This window comes from Channa argus, chromosome 6 (genome assembly GCF_033026475.1).
Source record: "Channa argus isolate prfri chromosome 6, Channa argus male v1.0, whole genome shotgun sequence".
Taxonomy (NCBI): domain Eukaryota; kingdom Metazoa; phylum Chordata; class Actinopteri; order Anabantiformes; family Channidae; genus Channa; species Channa argus.
In genome coordinates, this window is record NC_090202.1 from 27,857,097 (window position 1) to 27,878,718 (window position 21,622).

The window sequence follows — 21,622 nt, forward strand, 5'->3', positions numbered from 1 at the left end:
ATCTAAACTAGAAAACCTCTGCGCTCACCTCTGCTCTCTTCTTTAACTCAAGGTGCAGCGTCTCCTCAGAATCAGGATGTGAAGCACAGTACCGAGGCCATTAGAGGCCGACTCTTTACAGTTATTGGTCTCTGTTCTTAAAAATTAATGAGGCGTTGATGTGCTGATTTGAAAAAAGCTGCGTATAAACCTTTGATAGAGCACACCGGGGATAAACAGTCTTCATCACTTTCTAAATCACATTTATTATATTTGCCCTGTGGAAGTTCCTGCTACAGGTCAAAACTGAATTTATTTGGCATTTTGAACACAGCTCTTTAATTGTAAAGACACTCTGGGGTCTCATTTCTCAGACTGTGACCTTAAAATACCAACTCCACACTCTACACTTCCCTTTCTAAAAATACCAAACCCCTAATTCCTCTTCTACAAGCTCCACAACAGCACAGAAGCACAAGTCTAACATTATCCCGTTTTTGATTTTGAAAATCAGAATGAGGCAGACTTCATAATTCCAAGCTCAGTGATTATGTCACATTTTGGTTTCAGGCTAAATGGCACTTTGAGATGTGTAAAGGTGTCAGAAGAGCTTTTAACAGCACAGATCTTAATCTCGTGACCCAAATACATTTCTCTGTAGACTTGAATGTTAAATTAACTAAAAGCTGGAAGTGGCGTCACAAGGCGGCAGATTGCAGCGAGATACACAGAGTTTGGGATCAGCAGAGAGGATCAGACACAGAGTAGGTTCGGAGGAGCATTTGATGACATTAAAAGTTCTGATGGGTGGATTCAGGCTCTTATCTCTTTCACTGTGAACAATAAAAGGATGGAAATGTACAATTATTGTTTTCTTCTCTGCAGAAACTTCACAGAAAGTTTGTTTAGGACAATAGTCTTGAATTGTTCTCATCACATTTAACATCATTTCTCTGCTAAACACGCCAGCTAATGCACAGGAAAACCACTCACTTTGCACGTTGCCTGTGTGAAATCACTCCGAGACGAATAAACATGAAAACTGTTGGTAAATGCACAGAAAAAGTCTTTATGCATCACTGAAGAGAAATTTCACTTTGATCGGTTTCATCTCTGTGAAACTAACAGGAGGAAATTCTGCTCTGCTGGTGCCGATGCTCATAACTAAAATTCTAAATGTAATTTACGGTTTGAACTTGGGATCTGTTTTGCAGCAGGACCCATATTTGACATTGCTGTGGCTTGAAGCCTGATTTGAAGAAAGAAGAGTGTCACTCTATTATGTGCTGCTTTGTTTTAAAGGTTTGTTTTAGTCATTTTCTTAAGTAGTTGTATTGTCCACAATCACTATACAGATGCTTTGGTTGGTTTTACTCTTTTATTGTGCTTATTTTGTGTATATTCATCTGTGTGGAGTTTCAGTGCACAGAGTTGCTGGTGATGACAACGTTTTATATAATGGACATGGCCAAAAAAAAACAAGTTGATACTTGTTTTGATCATCATTTGTCTGTTTCTATCCAAAAGACTAAATCGGGGACAGGGCTGCAAATTAGTTGCATAGTTGTAACAATGTTTAATTGTATTGTCCCCGTAAAAATACATGTTTTTAAAAATCTCCAAAAATATAATCATCTCTACTCATATTTGCTGCTCGTCCAGCCTGCAGCCTGGATTAGTTTGAAACAGCAGCCAGACAGACTGTTCCACTGAGAGACATTTGTCCAAAATGCTCCTTTGAGTCCTTATGACGTCGTTTGTCTCTTCAGTTAAAACCAGGTCTAAAACCTGTTGATGATTGGGCCCGAAACAAACACCAGGACCCCCCCCCCCCCTCTCCCAGTCTGACCCTTTGTATGGCAGAATCTAGACTGGACTAGACAGAACAGTAAACCCTTGTGTGGCTCATTCAGTCTAGTCTAAACTAAACCACCATTGTTGTCAGGAAGCACTGTAAAGATCCTTGCTGACTAATATCTGAAATGTGTCTATAAAAGTCTCACAACAAACAGCAGAGCCACACTTTGCCATTTGATGAACCACCAATCTCAAACAGGCTCCTGGACTTCATCGCCTCACCCTTCCTGTCCTCGTTTGGCCCTGCAGTGGAACAGACCAGAGGCTCGATGTGCTGCAGGTACCAACAGCCATAACGCCGAAGGGAGCAGGCAGCTTAATGGTCTAATAACATTATGTGTTGTTACAGCCGTCAGAGGGGACATTAGCCTGCAGATGTTGGCTAGCTGAGAGCTGGAGCGGCCCGCCACCTCGTGGGGGTGAAGCCTTGGGACATAATGAAGGTAATCGGAGTCATAATGAAGCCTGACAGCCTCAGCAACAATAATGAAACACATTAACGCCTTTCAGTCCACTCCCATCAACTCAGAACTTGATCTGCTTCCTCCCTCACTTCATTACTGCAAACACACACTATTACTTTCCATCTCCCACACCTCCACTTTTCACGGCCTGTTCACTACAAGCAGAGTCCCCAACCGGTGCAGACATAAATTAACATGGGACCCTGGGACATCCAAAGTGAAAGTGTCGTCTCCTTGTGGTCATGAGACTGTTTGAGGAAAATCTGGAACTAATTTTCGTCTGAAATGTTTGTTGGATAGAAGTTTGCACTGTTTTGTGCATCGTCTTTGCTTGTTGTGGGTCTGTTTTTGCTTTCTGTGTGTCTGTTTTGGGCCATTTTGCCCATTTTGCCAAATCCAAATAAAATATTAGCATTTACTTTGTGGAGTTCAACAATCTGGTGACGAGTGGAGACGGCAAGAAAAACGGAGAAACAGCAGGTTGTATGAACAGTTTCGTCACCAAACGGTGTTTGAACAGAGGAAAACTACTTTGGACTTGGGCTGAATTGGTTACTTCATCTGTTTATTAGTCAAGCTGTTTTGCTAATTGGTTGGTTGTTTGAAAAATTCAAGGACAATGAGGAAAGTTTGTGAGCTCCAACTTCAAAAGTGTAAAAAAGCAAAAGAAGCTTTTTTCCAGGTCTATTCTGCATTGTTGCAGTTTGTCAATGAAAAGTGACATTTAAGACAATAATTAGGTTTCTTGACTCCCTGGTTCTGATGGGAACTGGGTAAAACAGATGTCGGGACCTGACGGTGCCTCTCGGGTAACTAACCACGGCAGGTAAACAACAGGCTGGAGTGAAACTGTAGCCACAGTAATGTGATACAGTTTCAGTGTAAAAGCTGCAGGTCAGTTCACCTGAGCTCAGTGACGCCACCCAGGCTCTGCAGGTGTGACCTGTGCACATACAGTGACAGCAGAGGAACGTGCAGGGCCAACACACACACACACACATTATTGATTTAATTCTCCATGTGAGCATAATGCAAACTATATGCTGCAGCTGAGAAAATACATCACGTCACATTAACTGTTGGGAGACACGAGCACCATCTGGTGATCTGTGTGGTCAGTTTACCTGCATTTGTCCTGTTTGGCTGTTCACACTGTGATTCTCCATTGAACACAGATTTGAGAAACTAAGTGAAACATCTGCAACACTGCAAAGTGTAGAGAAACAAGTTCATTGATCTCAGGGATCAAGGTGTTTGCGTACGGATCGAGCAGAGGCCGCGACGTGACACATGATGTGAACTCACGTCACAGACACAGACACGGCAACGTGTTTAACTGCGTCTCCAGCTGAGACATGGCAGAGGATCAGGCAGATGGTCTCAGTGTTGTTCTGCCATCACCAGGTGGATTTAGGGTTCACGTGGGAATGCGTTTGTATGACGAGGTGGATTAATGTAAGGAGATGGGTTAAGACCTGCCTCATGATAACTCGACCTATTGGGCAACTTACTGCTACTTCATCACAGTCCATTTAAAAAGCCTGTTATTTGAAGTTTCTCTTTAATAATCCAACATGGTTAATCTTTTTAATAGTAACACAGTAAAGTAACATTCCCTCACAACTTTAATAATATCTTTTAATAATAACTTTAATCAATCTTTGAGGAGTTTGGCAAAAGTAAGTAAGAAGTAATTAGTTACTGTTTTTAAAAGTAATATTACTGTTCATTAAAAACACGTTACATTTGACTTTACACTGTTCAACCATCTGAAATCAAAGATCACAGTGCTTGTTTGAGATTCTTGACGTAATTTAACTTTGTCAAAAAATGATCAGCTCAACATTAGATTTGTCTTTTATACGTTTACTCATTTAGCTGTTTTACAGCACTGTTCCCTTTGATTAATCCATAGTTCATGAGTCTTATTTTATATTGTTTGTGCTGGTTACTGGATCTTGTTGAGGTTCTGGAGTAAAAATGTCCCCTTACAGTGTAAGAAAAGCTCCTTAAACAGAAGCACTGAGCTTAACAGGTCAGAAACAGGAAAGGAAAGGTTCCATCACAAATATGTATCCACACACACACAGTATCGCATCAATGCTGTAATCCTACACTTGGAAGGACCAAATGTTACTGCTGTCTTGAGAAACGTTTGCATCTCTTTTATTGCTGCACTAAGGTTCTGATCGTGTTGGTTCTGGTATCTGACACCAGCATAAGAACAAGTTTCTCTACATGTCACAATTTCAATCCTGACTATTGTTTTTCATATCATTTCAAATCCTCTGCAGTCAAAGCTCTAACTAACTATAGCACACACACACACACACACACACACACACACACACACACACACACACACACACACACACACACACACACACACACACACACACACACAAGCTCTGTGACCATGAATGGCTGGCCTTCTTCCGTGCACCCGCATCTGTGCACGCGCAAACCGGTTCTTGAACAGCAGAGTTTAAATTACCACCCTCACATAATTTCCCACGCTCCCTGAACACAACATGTGCCTAAACTATCGACACTGACTAGCAGCGTTTGCTTCAGCTGACATTTGAAACCAGGCCGCACAAACCGGAAAACCAACTCCAAGGAGGTAGAAGTTGTGCGTAGAGACGCTGTGAACGTGAATAAGTCAACGTCCTCATAATGAGGAACTTACCCGCTGGTGGATGCGCTCATCTCAGGGAACGTAGAGAACGCGTCCGAACCGGAGAAAAACAAAACACACTTCACACACACTCATAAGCACTTCCGGTGCTGCAGGTGAGGTTCGGGCTTGTAATCAGCTGATGAGAGGTGAGAGTGATAAAAATCCTCTGCAGGTGAATCAACCTGCTACAACAGGAAAAAAAACAGCGACTGAAGAGCAGCAGGTTAACACGAAGATACCTGCTGCAGGTAGTTTCCAGGCCACGCCCCCGCGGAACCTGCCCGCTGACACACACACACCTGTAGCTGTTAAACACATCGTGCTCTGCTCCTTTAACTGCATTCCGTTTTTTTAACCAACACCTCATCGGATGTTTCCTACTTGACCTTCCTACACAGAACTGTGGATTCACGTCCTTAAACATTTATTTCACCTGCTTATTTGTCATTTGTTGTGTCCCACTGCTGCTGCGTTCACAGACACTAATGAAGGACACGTAGAAGTAGAGCTGCATTTGAAATGGGACGCGGCCCTTGTTGGCCTACATTATCATCATTGTCATCAAACGATAAACACATAAACTTCTAAGTGCAGCACAGTGAGAAAAACGCTGATCAAACACAGGACAAAGTATTTTAATAACAGTCTTTGTACAGCAAAGCTACAAACAAACCTGGAAAACTACAACATTGGTGTTTTTATAAAGATATTTTATTTTAAGGTTCTGAATGATTTGTAGTTCAGAAATCAAACTGAAGCTGATTGGTCTCATTGTCCATATTGACTTGTCCGAATAAAGCTCAGGTCTCAGGTCTTCCAACGTGGATTAACAGCCAGACGACATAGATGATGATTTCACTGTTCGTTCTTCCAAAGTGAAGTTGAGCTTGTTGTCCAGGCAACATTCACAAAATATCAAAGCTCCTCTGGAGCTGGTTTATATTCTGCTTTAGTCAGTGTGAACAAGATACTCTTACTGTTCCGATACCTGAATAGTGTTTGACCAGGAAGAGATCCACCGAAATCCAGGTGATGATGATAATAAAGTGAGATCTGCACCAGGCATCACTGATGACTCCACTGTTCACCACAAAAAACCTACAAATATTAAATCAGTTATCTACAGGCCTTAGTGTCTGTGTGTTTACCCACACGCTTTATGTGCACATTTGTCTTTGGATGACACAATTTAGAAAATAAAAACATCCCATTTTTGTCTCTTTTTTGACTTTTGATGCTGTGTCAGTGTTGCTGCTTCAGTGGAGAAAATCTGCGAAGACCTGAGTTTTGTACAAAAGAGCCATGTTCTTAAATTTGGTTCCTTACATAAAACTGTTTTTCCTTCATTTTACATTTCAGGACCTTTTATGTTTCATCTTCAAAGTGTTAAATCTCAGTTTTTCCATGTTGTATCACGTTGTCCCACTGTATGTGAAGAACATGACCCAGGAGGACATCAAGCAACTTCCTTGTGCTGCCAACACCCTCTCCACCAGGAAGACCTGGAAAGGACACACACGAGAGGAAGAACCAAAGCAAAACATTTACACATTTGGGTAAAAAACACAAATGCAGAACGCAGGAAAGACACAAGGACAACATGAACACAGGGGACAGAGAGAGAGAGGAGAGAGAGACAAGGAGAGAGACAAGGCCGAGCCTGGGACCCCTAAAGGACGAAGATCAACATACAAGCCATCTGGGATGAAGCGTGGACAACCAGGGGAAAGAGAGAGAGGCCAGTGTCCCACAGAAGATTAGAGATGCAGTGGTGTTTATAACTAATCCTGTCTGCACAATAATATGGACTCAACACATTCACTGACTCAAGTTCAAGGGCTTAAAAAAATGTTTGACCACATAAATTTGTATGGGCGTATCCTTACACACACACACATCCCAGGAGGAGCAATAGACACAACAAATAAAGGCCTGTTTGTCATCTGTGTGTGTGTGTGTGGTTCATTTGCGTATATGTAAATGAGCTCACACACGCTGCGCTATAGATTGGTGCAGCGACTTTATCTCTATGCAATTATGTAAATGAGACCTGGTGTTGTAGGACAGTTACATAAACGCTATATTTTTTTAAGAGAGATTTCGCAGGAAATTACATAAGGGGCTATTTACAGCCGCAATGAACACGTTTCCGCTGAGACAATTACACTAAGACAATGGGCTGTGTTGCGTCTGCGAGTAAGGAGGGACTTTAACAGCGAACGTGGGCCAAAGAGCTGGTACATTCAGGTTGATGGTTGATCCACCGGTTTTTAGGTCTGTTTGTGTGTGAGAGATTTTCAGCCTCCTGCTCACCGATCTGTTGCTATCAGTCTTCTCCTGTTTGCAACTGATTTTCTACCAGGCTCTAAATGGAGAGAAGATGTTAATTTGGACAAATAAGGACTCACGATCACCCCAGGACCAGTGCTCATGTCCATAGCAGCTGTTTACATGAACGCCTTGCCAAGTGCAGCTCTAACCAGCCGCTGAGCTCAGTGGCGACACTGACAGGGCCCCATCTGTCCACCGCTGTCTGGCTGAGACTAATTCATGAAGATTGAAGGAATTCTGTTTCGCGTATGTTATGTCAGGCACTTTCATGTTCACATTCTCAGTTGTGATTCAGCTGCACTTTCACCGCTTTTTATGATGTGTTTAAAAATCGTGTTCAATAAGAAAAGCTGGATCAGAGTTCAAAACCAGTTCTAACTATAAGCTTTATTAAAGAGGAAGGTTTTAAGCCTAGACTTAAAAGTAGAGAGGGTGTCTGCTTCCTGAATCTGAACTGGGAGCTGGTTCCACAGGAGAGGAGCTTGATAGCTAAAGGCTCTGCCTCCCATTCTACCTTTGGAAATTCTGGGAACCACAAGTTGGCCTGCATTCTGAGATCGAAGTGTTGAATAGGAAGGAGTTTTAAAATATGGGGAAACCAGCTGAGTACACCTGGATGTTTGCACTGATCTCCCTATTTAATTCCCACAGTCCTGAATTGATTTCAGATTTACTTACATCAGATAAATACCAATTTGTTGGACACTTTAGACACTTCTCAGAATCTGGGATTTTTTTGACTAGTGCTACTTTTTTCAATAAAATCATAATTTAATACTATTAGTTTAAGCTTCATGTGTCTTCGTACCAAATGGCTCCAACAGCTGCAGCAGTAAAAATTCTTCATGTCAAGCTAAGAAGTGACTCCTCAAACTGAGAAAAGTCAGAACGGGAAAAATCTTGTTTGAGAGTTAACAATTCAATGAGTCAATGAGTGTTTCATGTTGTAGTTCATTCAATGGACATCAAATAGCAAAGTTAATTTCTTATGTTAACAGTAAATGTGAAGTAAACCCACTTGCATTTGTCAGGTGGTTGACAGTAAATTTTACATACTTAAATTTGGCTTTCAGGGTTGTGAGGCGCTTTAAAAGTGAGGCAATCTGTTTCCCAACGTATTTCAAATAAAGTCAACAAGTCAGCAAGTCAACATGTCCAGATTTACAATCTTCTTCTTTTCCTTTCGGCTGCTCCCTTTCAGGGGTCGCCACAGCGAATCATGTGCCTCCATCTAACTCTGTCCTCTGCATCCTCTTCACTCACACCAACTAACTTCATGTCCTCTCTCACTACATCCATAAATCTCCTCTTTGGTCTTCCTCTAGACCTCCTGCCTGGCAGCTCCAACCTCAGCATCCTTCTACCGATATATTCACAGTTTCTCCTCTGAACATGTCCAAACCACCTCAATCTGGCCTCTCTGACTTTATCTCCAAAACATCTAACATGAGCTGTCCCTCTGATGTCCTCATTCCTGATCCTGTCCATCCTCGTCACTCCCAAAGAGAACCTCAACATCTTAAGCTCTGCAACCTCCAGCTCTGCCTCCTGTCTTTTCTTCAGTGCAACAGTCTCTAAGCCGAACAACATTGCTGGTCTCACCACCGTCTTGAACACCTTTCCTTTCATTCTCGCTGATACTCTTTTATCACACAACACACCTGACACTTTTCTCCACCCATTCCAACCTGCCTGCACTCGCCTCTTCACCTCTTTTCCACACTCACCGTTGCTCTGAACCGTTGACCCTAAATACTTAAAGTCCTGCACCTTCTTCACCTCTGTTCCCTGTAACCTCACCGTTCCACCTGGGTCCCTCTCATTCACACACATGTATTCTGTCTTGCTGCGGCTAAGCTTCATTCCTCTGTTTTCCAGAGCAGACCTCCACTTCTCTAGATTTTCCTCCACCTGCTCCCTGCTCTCACTACAAATAACAATGTCATCTGCAAACATCATAGTCCAGGGAGATTCTTGTCTAACCTCATCTGTCAGTCTGTCCATCACCAGAGCAAACAAGAAGGGGCTCAAAGCCGATCCTTGATGCAGACCCACCTCCACCTTGAACTCCTCTGTCACACCTACAGCACACCTCACCACTGTCTTACAGCTCTCATACATGTCCTGCACCGCTCTAACATACTTCTCTGCCACTCCAGACGTCCTCATACAATACCACAGCTCCTCTCTCGGCACCCTGTCATACGCTTTTTCTAAATCTACGAAGACACAATGCAACTCCCTATGACCCTCTCTGTACTTCTCCATCAGCGTCCTCAAAGCAAATACTGCATCTGTTGTACTCTTTCTAGGCATGAAACCATATTGCTGCTCACAAATGTTCACCTCTGCCCTTAGCCGAGCTTCCACTACTCTTTCCCACAACTTCATTGTGTGACTCATCAGCTTTATTCCTCTGTAGTTGCCACAGCTCTGCACATCTCCCTTGTTCTTAAAAATTGGTACCAGTACACTTCTCCTCCAGTCCTCAGCATCCTCTCACTCTCCAAGATCTTGTTAAACAAACTAGTCAAAAACTCTACTGCCACCTCTCCTAGACACTTCCATACCTCCACAGGTATGTCATCAGGACCAACTGCCTTTCCACTCTTCATCCTCTTAAATGTCCTCCTCACTTCACTCTTACTAATCTTTGCTACTTCCTGCTCCACACTAGTCACCTCTTCTACTCTTCGTTCCCTTTCATTTTCCTCGTTCATCAACTCTTCAAAGTACTCCTTCCATCTTCCCATCACACTACTGGCACCTGTCAATACATTTCCATCCTTATCTTTAATCACCCTAACCTGCTGCACATCCTTTCCATCTCTATCTCTTTGTCTGGCCAACCTGTACAAATCCACCTCTCCCTCTTTAGTGTCCAACCTAGCATACAAGTCCTCATATGCTCTTTGTTTGGCCTTTGCCACCTCTATCTTCACCTTACGCTGTATCTCCCTGTACTCCTGTCTACTCTCTTCAGTCCTCTCAGTGTCCCACTTCTTCTTAGCTAACCTCTTTCTCTGTATACACTCCTGAACTGCCTCGTTCCACCACCAAGTCTCCTTGTCCGCTTTCCTCTTTCCAGATGACACACCGAGTACCCTCCTACCTGTCTCCCTGATCAAATTAGCTGTAGTAGTCCAGTCATCTGGAAGCACCTCCAAACCACCCAGAGTCTGTCTCAGCTCCTCCCTGAAAACTAAACGACATTCTTCCTTTTTCAACTTCCACCACTTCGTCCTCTGCTCTGCCTTAGTCCTCCTTATCTTCCTCACCACCAGCATCATTTTGCACACCACCATCCTGTGTTGTCTGGCTACACTCTCCCCTACCAATGCTTTACAGTCACTGATCTCTTTCAGATTACAACGTCTACATAAGATGTAGTCTACCTGAGTGCTTCTCCCTCCGCTCTTGTACGTCACCCTATGTTCCTGCCTCTTCTGAAAGAAAGTGTTTACTACAGCCATTTCCATTCTCTTTGCAAAGTCAACCACCATCTGACCTTCTGCGTTCCTGTCCTGAACACCAAACCTGCCCATAACAGTCTCATCACCTCTGTTCCCTTCACCTACATGCCCATTGAAATCTGCACCAATGACAACTCTCTCACCTCTGGAGATGCTCTGCATCACTTCATCTAACTCACTCCAGAATTTCTCCTTCTCTTCTAACTCACATCCTACCTGTGGGGCATAACCACTCACAACATTGAACATCACCCCTTCAACTTCCAGCTTCAGGCTCATCAACCTGTCTGATACTCTTTTCACCTCTAGAACATTCCTCACAAAATCCTCTTTCAATATAACTCCTACTCCATTTCTCTTCCTATCTGACCCATGGTAAAACAACTTGAACCCTGCTCCTAAGCTTCTAGCCTTGCTACCTTTCCACCTGGTCTCCTGGACACACAGTATGTCCACCTTCCTTCTCTGCATCATGTCGATCAACTCCCTAGCCTTCCCTGTCATAGTACCAACATTCAAAGTCCCATGTCCAGATTTACAATGGATTCATATAAAATGGATTCGTGTCGCAAAACCCAGCATGTCCTGTGTCCCACACAAGGGCGCTGTGCAGACATGTCCAAGTTGCTCCCTGTGGGTCAAGTTAGCCCATTGCACAATAGCTTTGCCGTCATCAGTGTGTGAATGGGTGAATGAGAAGCAGCATTTTTCAATCACTTTGTCCAGTGAGGTAGAATCGAGCTGGAACGGAGTGCAGACCATTTACCATTCTGTGGGGAATAGGACACCAATCCACCTACACACTGACTCCAGTTGAGTGAAAATCACACAGGGGTTCTGTGTGCGCTCAGGGGAGGTGGTGATGAGGTGGTCGTGAGAAGTCTCTGGGTTTAGAGTTAAGTTTTTGCCTTCAAGTAACAAAGACAAACAATAAATGAAGAACACACACAGTGGATAATTAGAGCAGTAACTGACCTGGAACTGTCCCTCGACAATGTTATGTCCCACCCCCACACACACACACAAACACACACACACACTGCATAACTGAGGTCTTTTGTGGAACATAAGATGCATGTTGTGTGCACTGTGTGTGTTTGTGTGTGTCTGTGAATTTTTGAATGCATGTCCTGACCTTTACCAAAACACCACTTCTGACCTTTTAAATAGCAGAAAGAAGTGTTAGAAGCACTAACACACACTATGAAGAGTGAAATGACAGATATTGGTCAAATGTTCTGTTTCTGTTTACCTTGTTATTCAGAGGTGACATTTTCTCTGAACATGTAACGTTTTTAAAGCAATCGTGTTGGTGCAAAAACCTACAGTCTTTTACATTTTCTCACCAAATCCGCCCACAGCACAAGGACACTAAGAAGACGAGATCAAAATGGTAAATTGGCACAGTAAAATCAGTCTGTGCATCCCTATCTGGTTGTGTCGTCTCGGGTGATCCATTTGTTTTCCAGGCAAATTAAAAATGTAATTCTGCATACGCTCACCAATCCAGTGAAAGTGTGTTGGTCGTCTGGGTAACTATGAAATGTAGATAATATCTACTATTTTATACTATCAAAAACATCTGTCCCCAGGAAATTCTAATGTGCTCTGTGGCCACGTTCAAAATGTGGCACTTGATTGGAATTCAAGATTAAACACTAAAGCTATGTGCATGTATGAAGGCATTCAAAGGTTGTGGGTTTGAGTCCCACCAGAGTTGACCTTTGTGAGTTGGAGACCGTCTCTCTCACAAAGCAAAAATCCTTTTTGAGCGAGGGCCTTTGCAAAATTGTGTTCACTCATCGAAAGTCTTGGTTGCTTTCCGTCTTAAAGCTAAGGACAAATGAAGCAGTTCAAAGACTGTGGATTGAAATCCCACAGAAGCACAATTTTAGTTTGACAATTTTAGTTTTAGTTTGGCGCGTTGGACTTATAAGTAAAGCATGTATGAAAGCATTCAAAGGTTGTAGGTTCAAGTCCCACCAGAGTCGACCTTTGTGATTCAGAGACCGTCTTCCTCACGAAGCAAAAATCCTTTTTTCGTGAGGGCCTTTGCAAAATTGTGTTCACTTTTCACAGAAAGCATGTATGAAGGCATTCAAAGGTTGTGGGTTCGAGTCCCACCAGAGTCGACCTTTGTGAGTCGGAGACCGTCTTCCTCACAAAGCAAAAATATTTATTGCGTGAGGGCCTTGTGGGTTCGAGTCCCACCAGAGTCGACCTTTGTCAGTAGTAGACCGTCTTCCTCACAAATCCTTTTTGCGCGAGGGCCTTTGCAAAATTGTGTTCACTCATCGAAAGTCTTTGTTGCTTTCCGTCTTCAAGCTAAGGTGGTAGCCACAGCAAGGGCTCTGTGGCGCAACGGATAGCGCGTTGGACTTCTAAGAAAGCACATATGAAGGCATTCAAAGGTTGTGGCTTCGAGTCCCACCAGAGTCGACCTTCGTGAGTCGGAGACCGTCATCCTCACAAATCTTTTTTGCGCGAGGGCCTTTGCAAAATTATGTTCACTCATCGAAAATCTTTGTTGCTTTCCGTCTTCAAGCTAAGGTGGTAGCCACAGCAAGGGCTCTGTGGCGCAACGGATAGCGCGTTGGACTTCTAAGAAAGCACATATGAAGGCATTCAAAGGTTGTGGGTTCGAGTCCCACCAGAGTCGACCTTCGTGAGTCGGAGACCGTCTTCCTCACAAATCCTTTTGCGTGAGGGCCTTTGCAAAATTATGTTCACTTTTCACAGAAAGCATGTATGAAGGCATTCAAAGGTTGTGGGTTCGAGTCCCACCAGAGTCGACCTTTGTGAGTCGGAGATCGTCTTCCTCACAAAGCAAAAATCCTTTTTGCGCGAGGGCCTTTGCAAAATTATGTTCACTCATCGAAAGTCTTGGTTGCTTTCCGTCTTCAAGCTAAGGACAAATGAAGCAGTTCAAAGACTGTGGATTAAAATCTCACAGAAGCACAATTTCAGTTTAAAGAATCTGACAGTAAATTTGAAAAAGTCATCGAAAGTCTTGGTTGCTTTCCGTCTTCAAGCTAAGGACAAATGAAGCAGTTAAAAGACTGTGGATTGAAATCTCAGAGAAGCACAATTTTAGTTTGACAATTTTAGTTTTCAAAGGTTGTGGATTTGAGTCACACCAGAGTCGACCTTTGTGAGTCGGAGACAGTCTTCCTCACAAAGCAAAAATATTTATTGCGTGAGGGCCTTGTGGGTTCGAGTCCCACCAGAGTCGACCTTCGTGAGTCGGAGACCGTCTTCCTCACAAATCCTTTTTGCGCGAGGGCCTTTGCAAAATTATGTTCACTCATCGAAAGTCTTGGTTGCTTTCCGTCTTCAAGCTAAGGACAAATGAAGCAGTTAAAAGACTGTGGATTGAAATCTCACAGAAGCACAATTTTAGTTTGACAATTTTAGTTTTAGTTTGGCGCGTTGGACTTCTAAGTAAAGCACGTATGAAGGCATTCAAAGGTTGTGGGTTCGAGTTCCACCATAGTCGACCTTTGTGATTCAAAGACCGTCTTCCTCACGAAGCAAAAATTCTTTTTGCGCGACGGCCTTTGCAAAATTGTGTTCACTCATCGAAAGTCTTTGTTGCTTTCTGTCTTCAAGCTAAGGTAACCACAGCAAGGGCTCTGTGGTGCAACGGATAGCGCGTTGGACTTCTAAGAAAGCATGTATGAAGGCATTCAAAGGTTGTGGGTTCGAGTCCCACCAGAGTCGACCTTTGTGAGTCGGAGACAGTCTTCCTCACAAAGCAAAAATATTTATTGCGTGAGGGTCTTGTGGGTTCGAGTCCCACCAGAGTCGACCTTTGTGAGTAGTAGACCGTCTTCCTCACAAATCCTTTTTGCGCGAGGGCCTTTGCAAAATTATGTTCACTCATCGAAAGTCTTTGTTGCTTTCTGTCTTCAAGCTAAGGTAAGCACAGCAAGGCCTCTGTGGCGCAACGGATAGCGCGTTGGACTTCTAAGAAAGCATGTATGAAGGCATTCAAAGGTTGTGGGTTCGAGTCCCACCAGGGTCGACCTTTTGTGAGTCGGAGACCGTCTTCCTCACAAAGCAAAAATATTTATTGCGCGAGGGCCTTTGCAAAATTATGTTCACTCATCGAAAGTCTTGGTCAGAGACCGTCTTCCTCACAAATCCTTTTGCGTGAGGGCCTTTGCAAAATTATGTTCACTTTTCACAGAAAGCATGTATTAAGGCATTTAAAGGTTGTGGAATCGAGTCCCACCAGAGTCGACCTTTGTGAGTCGGAGACCGTCTTCCTCACAAATCCTTTTTGCGCGAGGGCCTTTGCAAAATTGTGTTCACTCATAGAAAGTCTTTGTTGCTTTCCGTCTTCAAGCTAAGGACAAATGAAGCAGTTCAAAGACTGTGGATTGAAATCCCACAAAAGCACAATTTTAGTTTGCAGAGCATGTATGAAGGCATTCAAAGGTTGTGGGCTCGAGTCCCACCATAGTCGACCTTTGTGAGTCGGACATCGTCTTCCTCACAAAGCAAAAATCCTTTTTTCGTGAGGGCCTTTGCAAAATTGTGTTCACTTTTTACAGAAAGCATGTATGAAGGCATTCAAAGGTTGTGGGATCGAGTCCGACCAGAGTTGACCTTTGTGAGTCGGAGACCGTCTTCCTCACAAATCCTTTTTGCGCGAGGGCCTTTGCAAAATTATGTTCACTCATCGAAAGTCTTGGTTGCTTTCCGTCTTCAAGCTAAGGTGGTAGCCACAGCAAGGGCTCTGTGGCGCAACGGATAGCGCGTTGCACTTATAAGAAAGCATGTATGAAGGCATTCAAAGGTTGTGGGTTCGAGTCCCACCAGAGTCGACCTTTGTGAGTCGGAGATCGTCTTCCTCACAAAGCAAAAATCCTTTTTGCGCGAGGGACTGTGGATTGAAATCTCACAGAAGCACAATTTTAGTTTGACAATTTTAGTTTTAGTTTGGCGCGTTGGACTTATAAGTAAAGCATGTATGAAAGCATTCAAAGGTTGTAGGTTCAAGTCCCACCAGAGTCGACCTTTGTGATTCAGAGACCGTCTTCCTCACGAAGCAAAAATCCTTTTTGCGCGACGGCCTTTGCAAAATTATGTTCACTCATCGAAAGTCTTGGTTGCTTTCCGTCTTCAAGCTAAGGACAAATGAAGCAGTTAAAAGACTGTGGATTGAAATCTCACAGAAGCACAATTTTAGTTTGACAATTTTAGTTTTCAAAGGTTGTGGATTTGAGTCCCACCAGAGTCGACCTTTGTGAGTCGGAGACCGTCTTCCTCACAAAGCAAAAATATTTATTGCGTGAGGGCCTTGTGGGTTCGAGTCCCACCAGAGTCGACCTTCGTGAGTCGGAGACCGTCATCCTCACAAATCTTTTTTGCGCGAGGGCCTTTGCAAAATTATGTTCACTCATCGAAAGTCTTGGTTGCTTTCCGTCTTCAAGCTAAGGTGGCAGCCACAGCAAGGGCTCTGTGGCGCAAAGGATAGCGCGTTGGATTTCTAAGAAAGCATGTATGAAGGCATTCAAAGGTTGTGGGTTCGGGTCCCACCAGAGTCGACCTTTGTGAGTCGGAGACCGTCTTCCTCACAAATCCTTTTTGCGCGAGGGCCTTTGCAAAATTGTGTTCACTCACAGAAAGTCATAGAAGGGCTCTGTGGCGCAACGGATAGTGCGTTGGACTTCTAAGAAAGCATGTATGAAGGCATTCAAAGGTTGTGGGTTCGAGTCCCACCAGAGTCGACCTTTGTGAGTCGGAGACAGTCTTCCTCACAAAGCAAAAATATTTATTGCGTGAGGGCCTTGTGGGTTCGAGTCCCACCAGAGTCGACCTTTGTGAGTAGTAGACCGTCTTCCTCACAAATCCTTTTTGCGCGAGGGCCTTTGCAAAATTATGTTCACTCATCGAAAGTCTTGGTTGCTTTCCGTCTTCAAGCTAAGGACAAATGAAGCATTTAAAAGACTGGGGATTGAAATCTCACAGAAGCACAATTTTAGTTTGACAATTTTAGTTTTAGTTTGGCGCGTTGGACTTCTAAGTAAAGCACGTATGAAGGCATTCAAAGGTTGTGGGTTCGAGTCCCACCATAGTCGACCTTTGTGATTCAAAGACCGTCTTCCTCACGAAGCAAAAATTCTTTTTGCGCGACGGCCTTTGCAAAATTGTGTTCACTCATCGAAAGTCTTTGTTGCTTTCTGTCTTCAAGCTAAGGAAACCACAGCAAGGGCTCTGTGGCGCAACGGATAGCGCGTTGGACTTCTACGAAAGCATGTATAAAGGCATTCAAAGGTTGTGGATTTGAGTCCCACCAGAGTCGACCTTTGTGAGTCGGAGACAGTCTTCCTCACAAAGCAAAAATATTTATTGCGTGAGGGCCTTGTGGGTTCGAGTCCCACCAGAGTCGACCTTTGTGAGTCGGAGACCGTCTTCCTCACAAATCCTTTTTGCGCGAGGGCCTTTGCAAAATTATGTTCACTTTTCACAGAAAGCATGTATGAAGGCATTTAAAGGTTGTGGAATCGAGTCCCACCAGAGTCGACCTTTGTGAGTCGGAGACCGTCTTCCTCACAAAGCAAAAATATTTATTGCGTGAGGGCCTTGTGGGTTCGAGTCCCACCAGAGTCGACCTTCGTGAGTCGGAGACCGTCATCCTCACAAATCTTTTTTGCGCGAGGGCCTTTGCAAAATTATGTTCACTCATCGAAAGTCTTGGTTGCTTTCCGTCTTCAAGCTAAGGTGGTAGCCACAGCAAGGGCTCTGTGGCGCAAAGGATAGTGCGTTGGATTTCTAAGAAAGCATGTATGAAGGCATTCAAAGGTTGTGGGTTCGAGTCCCACCAGAGTCGACCTTTGTGAGTCGGAGATCGTCTTCCTCACAAAGCAAAAATCCTTTTTTCGTGAGGGCCTTTGCAAAATTGTGTTCACTTTTTACAGATAGCATGTATGAAGGCATTCAAAGGTTGTGGGATCGAGTCCCACCAGAGTCGACCTTTGTGAGTCGGAGATCGTCTTCCTCACAAAGCAAAAATCCTTTTTTCGTGAGGGCCTTTGCAAAATTGTGTTCACTTTTTACAGATAGCATGTATGAAGGCATTCAAAGGTTGTGGGATCGAGTCCCACCAGAGTCGACCTTTGTGAGTCGGAGATCGTCTTCCTCACAAAGCAAAAATCCTTTTTTCGTGAGGGCCTTTGCAAAATTGTGTTCACTTTTTACAGAAAGCATGTATGAAGGCATTCAAAGGTTGTGGGATCGAGTCCCACCAGAGTCGACCTTTGTGAGTCGGAGACCGTCTTCCTCACAAATCCTTTTTGCGCGAGGGCCTTTGCAAAATTATGTTCACTCATCGAAAGTCTTGGTTGCTTTCCGTCTTCAAGCTAAGGACAAATGAAGCAGTTCAAAACTGTGGATTGAAATCTCACAGAAGCACAATTTTAGTTTAAAGAATCTGACAGTAAATTTGAAAGTCATCGAAAGTCTTGGTTGCTTTCCGTCTTCAAGCTAAGGTGGCAGCCACACCAAGGGCTCTGTGGCGCAAAGGATAGCGCGTTGGATTTCTAAGAAAGCATGTATGAAGGCATTCAAAGGTTGTGGGTTCGGGTCCCACCAGAGTCGACCTTTGTGAGTCGGAGACCGTCTTCCTCACAAATACTTTTTGCGTGAGGGCCTTTGCAAAATTATGTTCACTTTTCAAAGAAAGCATGTATGAAGGCATTCAAAGATTGTGGGTTCGAGTCCCACCAGAGTCGACCTTTGTGAGTCGGAGATCGTCTTCCTCACAAAGCAAAAATCCTTTTTTCGTGAGGGCCTTTGCAAAATTGTGTTCACTTTTTACAGAAAGCATGTATGAAGGCATTCAAAGGTTGTGGGATCGAGTCCCACCAGAGTCGACCTTTGTGAGTCGGAGACCGTCTTCCTCACAAATACTTTTTGCGTGAGGGCCTTTGCAAAATTGTGTTCACTCATCGAAAGTCTTGGTCAGAGACCGTCTTCCTCACAAATCCTTTTGCGTGAGGGCCTTTGCAAAATTATGTTCACTCATCGAAAGTCTTGGTTGCTTTCCATCTTCAAGCTAAGGACAAATGAAGCAGTTCAAAACTGTGGATTGAAATCTCACAGAAGCACAATTTTAGTTTACAGAATCTGACAGTAAATTTGAAAAAGTCATCGAAAGTCTTTGTTGCTTTCCGTCTTCAAGCTAAGGTGGTAGCCACAGCAAGGGCTCTGTGGCGCAACGGATAGCGCGTTGGACTTCTAAGAAAGCATGTAAGAAGGCATTCAAAGGTTGTGGGTTCGAGTCCCACCAGAGTCGACCTTTGTGAGTCGGAGACCGTCTTCCTCACAAATACTTTTTGCGTGAGGGCCTTTGCAAAATTATGTTCACTTTTCAAAGAAAGCATGTATGAAGGCATTCAAAGGTTGTGGGTTCGAGTCCCACCAGAGTCGACCTTTGTGAGTCGGAGATCGTCTTCCTCACAAAGCAAAAATCCTTTTTTCGTGAGGGCCTTTGCAAAATTGTGTTCACTTTTTACAGAAAGCATGTATGAAGGCATTCAAAGGTTGTGGGTTCGTGTCCCACCAGAGTCGACCTTTGTGAGTCGGAGACCGTCTTCCTCACAAATCCTTTTTGCGCGAGGGCCTTTGCAAAATTGTGTTCACTCATAGAAAGTCATAGAAGGGCTCTGTGGCGCAACGGATAGCGCGTTGGACTTCTAAGAAAGCATGTATGAAGGCATTCAAAGGTTGTGGGTTCGAGTCCCACCAGAGTCGACCTTTGTGAGTCGGAGACAGTCTTCCTCACAAAGCAAAAATATTTATTGCGTGAGGGCCTTGTGGGTTCGAGTCCCACCAGAGTCGACCTTTGTGAGTAGTAGACCGTCTTCCTCACAAATCCTTTTTGCGCGAGGGCCTTTGCAAAATTATGTTCACTCATCGAAAGTCTTGGTTGCTTTCCGTCTTCAAGCTAAGGACAAATGAAGCATTTAAAAGACTGTGGATTGAAATCTCACAGAAGCACAATTTTAGTTTGACAATTTTAGTTTTAGTTTGGCGCGTTGGACTTCTAAGTAAAGCACGTATGAAGGCATTCAAAGGTTGTGGGTTCGAGTCCCACCATAGTCGACCTTTGTGATTCAAAGACCGTCTTCCTCACGAAGCAAAAATTCATTTTGCGCGACGGCCTTTGCAAAATTGTGTTCACTCATCGAAAGTCTTTGTTGCTTTCTGTCTTCAAGCTAAGGTAACCACAGCAAGGCCTCTGTGGCGCAACGGATAGCGCGTTGGACTTCTAAGAAAGCATGTATGAAGGCATTCAAAGGTTGTGGATTTGAGTCCCACCAGAGTCGACCTTTGTGAGTCGGAGACAGTCTTCCTCACAAAACAAAAATATTTATTGCGTGAGGGCCTTGTGGGTTCGAGTCCCACCAGAGTCGACCTTTGTGAGTCGGAGATCGTCTTCCTCACAAAGCAAAAAACGTTTTTTCGTGAGGGCCTTTGCAAAATTGTGTTCACTTTTTACAGATAGCATGTATGAAGGCATTCAAAGGTTGTGGGATCGAGTCCCACCAGAGTCGACCTTTGTGAGTCGGAGACCGTCTTCCTCACAAATACTTTTTGCGTGAGGGCCTTTGCAAAATTATGTTCACTTTTCAAAGAAAGCATGTATGAAGGCATTCAAAGGTTGTGGGTTCGAGTCCCACCAGAGTCGACCTTTGTGAGTCGGAGATCGTCTTCCTCACAAAGCAAAAATCCTTTTTTCGTGAGGGCCTTTGCAAAATTGTGTTCACTTTTTACAGAAAGCATGTATGAAGGCATTCAAAGGTTGTGGGATCGAGTCCCACCAGAGTCGACCTTTGTGAGTCGGAGACCGTCTTCCTCACAAATCCTTTTTGCGCAAGGGCCTTTGCAAAATTATGTTCACTCATCGAAAGTCTTGGTTGCTTTCCGTCTTCAAGCTAAGGACAAATGAAGCAGTTCAAAACTGTGGATTGAAATCTCACAGAAGCACAATTTTAGTTTAAAGAATCTGACAGTAAATTTGAAAAAGTCATCGAAAGTCTTTGTTGCTTTCCGTCTTCAAGCTAAGGTGGTAGCCACAGCAAGGGCTCTGTGGCGCAACGGATAGCGCGTTGGACTTCTAAGAAAGCATGTAAGAAGGCATTCAAAGGTTGTGGGTTCGAGTCCCACCAGAGTCGACCTTTGTGAGTCGGAGACCGTCTTCCTCACAAATACTTTTTGCGTGGGGGCCTTTGCAAAATTATGTTCACTTTTCAAAGAAAGCATGTATGAAGGCATTCAAAGGTTGTGGGTTCGAGTCCCACCAGAGTCGACGTTTGTGAGTCGGAGATCGTCTTCCTCACAAAGCAAAAATCTTTTTTTCGTGAGGGCCTTTGCAAAATTATGTTCACTTTTCAAAGAAAGCATGTATGAAGGCATTCAAAGGTTGTGGGATCGAATCCCACCAGAGTCGACCTTTGTGAGTCGGAGACCGTCTTCCTCACAAATCCTTTTTGCGCGAGGGCCTTTGCAAAATTATGTTCACTCATCGAAAGTCTTGGTTGCTTTCCGTCTTCAAGCTAAGGACAAATGAAGCAATTCAAAGACTGTGGATTGAAATCTCACAGAAGCACAATTTTAGTTTGACAATTTTAGTTTTAGTTTGGCGCGTTGGACTTATAAGTAAAGCATGTATGAAAGCATTCAAAGGTTGTAGGTTCAAGTCCCACCAGAGTCGACCTTTGTGATTCAGAGACCGTCTTCCTCACGAAGCAAAAATCCTTTTTGCGCGACGGCCTTTGCAAAATTGTGTTCACTCATCGAAAGTCTTTGTTGCTTTCCGTCTTCAAGCT

General features: G+C 43.8%; 1 protein-coding gene and 12 non-coding genes across 14 annotated transcripts in view; 12 read left to right on the forward strand and 1 right to left on the reverse strand.

Moving 5' to 3' along the window:
* Window positions 1–5,264, reverse strand: part of si:ch211-137a8.2 (uncharacterized protein LOC777613 homolog) — a 29,604-nt gene extending 24,340 nt beyond the window's left edge. For both annotated transcript variants that reach the window (XM_067507354.1, XM_067507353.1), the window contains exon 1: window positions 4,990–5,264. The gene's annotated coding sequence lies outside the window, so the exon portion shown is untranslated. The remainder of the gene's footprint in view (window positions 1–4,989) is intronic.
* Window positions 5,265–13,131: 7,867 nt separating this feature from the next.
* On the forward strand, window positions 13,132–13,223 carry trnar-ucu (transfer RNA arginine (anticodon UCU)). The gene is given in 2 exon segments: window positions 13,132–13,168; window positions 13,188–13,223. It is a non-coding gene; the product is annotated as a tRNA-Arg (tRNA).
* Window positions 13,224–13,351: 128 nt separating this feature from the next.
* Window positions 13,352–13,443, forward strand: trnar-ucu (transfer RNA arginine (anticodon UCU)). Its single transcript is given in 2 exon segments — window positions 13,352–13,388; window positions 13,408–13,443. It is a non-coding gene; the product is annotated as a tRNA-Arg (tRNA).
* Window positions 13,444–14,412: 969 nt separating this feature from the next.
* On the forward strand, window positions 14,413–14,504 carry trnar-ucu (transfer RNA arginine (anticodon UCU)). Its single transcript is given in 2 exon segments — window positions 14,413–14,449; window positions 14,469–14,504. It is a non-coding gene; the product is annotated as a tRNA-Arg (tRNA).
* Window positions 14,505–14,715: 211 nt separating this feature from the next.
* Window positions 14,716–14,808, forward strand: trnar-ucu (transfer RNA arginine (anticodon UCU)). The gene is given in 2 exon segments: window positions 14,716–14,753; window positions 14,773–14,808. It is a non-coding gene; the product is annotated as a tRNA-Arg (tRNA).
* A 713-nt stretch (window positions 14,809–15,521) lies between these two features.
* Window positions 15,522–15,613, forward strand: trnai-uau (transfer RNA isoleucine (anticodon UAU)). Its single transcript is given in 2 exon segments — window positions 15,522–15,558; window positions 15,578–15,613. It is a non-coding gene; the product is annotated as a tRNA-Ile (tRNA).
* Window positions 15,614–16,244: 631 nt separating this feature from the next.
* On the forward strand, window positions 16,245–16,336 carry trnar-ucu (transfer RNA arginine (anticodon UCU)). Its single transcript is given in 2 exon segments — window positions 16,245–16,281; window positions 16,301–16,336. It is a non-coding gene; the product is annotated as a tRNA-Arg (tRNA).
* A 91-nt stretch (window positions 16,337–16,427) lies between these two features.
* On the forward strand, window positions 16,428–16,519 carry trnar-ucu (transfer RNA arginine (anticodon UCU)). Its single transcript is given in 2 exon segments — window positions 16,428–16,464; window positions 16,484–16,519. It is a non-coding gene; the product is annotated as a tRNA-Arg (tRNA).
* Window positions 16,520–17,530: 1,011 nt separating this feature from the next.
* Window positions 17,531–17,622, forward strand: trnar-ucu (transfer RNA arginine (anticodon UCU)). Its single transcript is given in 2 exon segments — window positions 17,531–17,567; window positions 17,587–17,622. It is a non-coding gene; the product is annotated as a tRNA-Arg (tRNA).
* A 675-nt stretch (window positions 17,623–18,297) lies between these two features.
* Window positions 18,298–18,389, forward strand: trnar-ucu (transfer RNA arginine (anticodon UCU)). Its single transcript is given in 2 exon segments — window positions 18,298–18,334; window positions 18,354–18,389. It is a non-coding gene; the product is annotated as a tRNA-Arg (tRNA).
* Window positions 18,390–18,994: 605 nt separating this feature from the next.
* Window positions 18,995–19,086, forward strand: trnar-ucu (transfer RNA arginine (anticodon UCU)). Its single transcript is given in 2 exon segments — window positions 18,995–19,031; window positions 19,051–19,086. It is a non-coding gene; the product is annotated as a tRNA-Arg (tRNA).
* A 366-nt stretch (window positions 19,087–19,452) lies between these two features.
* On the forward strand, window positions 19,453–19,544 carry trnar-ucu (transfer RNA arginine (anticodon UCU)). Its single transcript is given in 2 exon segments — window positions 19,453–19,489; window positions 19,509–19,544. It is a non-coding gene; the product is annotated as a tRNA-Arg (tRNA).
* A 1,332-nt stretch (window positions 19,545–20,876) lies between these two features.
* trnar-ucu (transfer RNA arginine (anticodon UCU)) lies at window positions 20,877–20,968 on the forward strand. Its single transcript is given in 2 exon segments — window positions 20,877–20,913; window positions 20,933–20,968. It is a non-coding gene; the product is annotated as a tRNA-Arg (tRNA).
* Window positions 20,969–21,622: the final 654 nt, after the last annotated feature.